This window comes from Epinephelus moara, chromosome 8, assembly GCF_006386435.1.
Source record: "Epinephelus moara isolate mb chromosome 8, YSFRI_EMoa_1.0, whole genome shotgun sequence".
Classification (NCBI taxonomy): Eukaryota; Metazoa; Chordata; class Actinopteri; order Perciformes; family Serranidae; genus Epinephelus; species Epinephelus moara.
The window spans coordinates 40,674,328-40,676,727 of NC_065513.1; positions in this window are offsets into that span (position 1 = coordinate 40,674,328).

Sequence of the window (2,400 nt, forward strand, 5' to 3'; positions counted from 1 at the left end):
CTGGAGAAATTTAACTCTAATTGGCAACTGGGTGGCGCTATAACAACAGAAAAATGCTTCAAAATGGCTAAAATGCGACCGATCGCTGTGGCTCCCCCTGTGGACCAATGTTGTTGTTTCTAATTTTTGGTATGACTAAGTCATGGTATGGTATGCTGTACATAATCGCAGTAACTGTCAGTCAGTCATTCTGTCTGTCCCATGTTTTTCTAACACTCTGTCTGAATACATTGCTCTTCTTAAAGGGTTCAGTTGACTATTTAATCTGCAATTTCCTATGACCTGTATCCCAAACACACTCCATGTGAAACTGTACGTGGGCAACTGTGCACTCAGTGGGTATGGACTAGTCTGTAGTTATTTAGGAAATGTAGCAGTTTTTTACCTGATTGTTTTAAAGTGATCTGCCTCTGAATATCAGCCTGAGACATGAACTGAACAGAATGATCCCCTCTTATACTGTATTGTCTTCACAATAAAAGCCTAGAATGGGAATGCTTTATGAAAATAACATTCCACTCCTCTGCTTCTGCAGAAGATTTAGTGATTATTCTTGTTATAATTGCAAAAAAAAAATTCTGTGAATCTCCAACTAAAACTGTTTTTTAAGTATAAACTGTGTCAGTCTGACCTTTTGCCCGGATTCATCATGCTGGATTGGCTGCAGTCAATATTCATATGAAATTCTTCTCACAGTGAACAGATTTTAACCCCATATTTTTGCTAAAATGAGCTCATAGATCAACAACCTTTGATTCTACTGAGAGTGTTTCATACTTAATTATTTTGCGTGGAGTTTCACCTTTGGCTCTTTAAAGTCTCATTGGATAGGCTTCAAAACCACAGACATCAATCAGAAATTAAGGCATGGTTTTCTTCTTTTTAAAATACTTAAATGAGCCTAATTTGCAGACACAACAGTTTGGATGTTCTTAGATTTCTGAGCCATGCAGAGGGGTGGCAAGCATGTTTCCAGAGCCTAAAGCCCTGTTTGCACTGTGTGATTTTGGGCTGTCCCAGATGAAAGGTGACCAACATGAAAGAACCGTGGTGTAGCTGCACTAGACTTACAAGACTGCTAAAATCTCACAGTCTGAAGGAGGCTTGAGATGTAGATGCAGACGTCCTGGAAAAATAATATATTTAGTGAAGGGTTGACGTCCAGGCTTTTGTTCAGCGATTCCTGAGATCAATTCACAAATACGATAAAATCTTAATTTCCTATTATTGCAGCTGAACATGCAGCTGGAAACAAATTAGTATCATAACACAAGACTGCAGTGTCTCTGAGCCAACCACTGTTTCCAGACCCTTCCCTTTACCTACAGGTTTATTTTGAAAGGAATAACTTTTCCAAACTGGAGCCAAAGTGCAACATGAGTTCTTCAAGAAGAAAGAAAAATAAAAGACTTCTACAAGAACTTCTGTGTAGATTTGATCTTTGTTTGCTTCTCCTGAAACTCCACAAATGTTCCTGAGAGATGTGTAGGTCATACTTTACAAAGACTCCTCTCCTCTTTGTTCTGTTGTGGTCCACTCACGATGGTTCATCCATTTTTCCTCTCAGAAAATCCCTCTGAAGATATTTACACATCAGACTTAGATCTTTTTCCTTTAAGTGGTCTCTGGGTGGCCGCGGGACGGAGGATAAATCTGCTCTGTTTTTCCTCACAGGAAACAGCCGAGCTGAACAACACTGATCTTCACTAATCCATTATCCACCTCTGCATCTGGCCCACCCCTGGGCCGACATACGTCTTCATTTGGACCTTTCACTGAGCCTGATCACACACTTGAACTCCCAAGCATGCTAATAGCACCACACACACACACACACACACACACACACACACACACACACACACAAAGCCTCGACAGTCTGACAATAACATATGTCCTTATGCAGCGTTTCATTTTCTTTTATCTTGATTAATTCCTGACTTTGACAAAAAGAAAACACTCTTTAATTGTTAAGTAAATATTTTAAAATATAACGTTTTGGTAAATTCCTGCTTCATGTTCAGAAACTGAAGCAGTTTGGTGTTAGTGCTTAAACCCAAAAGCTCCTCAACACACAGCAGGGCTCTCAACTGGAAAAAATGTAACTACCTAACGCATATTTCACATTTTCAAACAAATTATGTTATGTTATGTATGTTATGTTAATTTTTTTTTTTTCCTGTTTTGGCACACAAGTAGGGCAAAATCCAGTCCGACTGTGTGATGTTTATGCACACTGCCTCACTTGACAAGCTAACGTTATACAACAGTTGTGTTTTACAGAGTTAGCAGATAGACAGAACATTTAGGAACGCCTCCCACCAGAGAACAAGACATGGCCTGTTGAAGGAAAAATGAAATCAAATTTTTAACAGCAGTCCATTATTTGTGTATAAATAT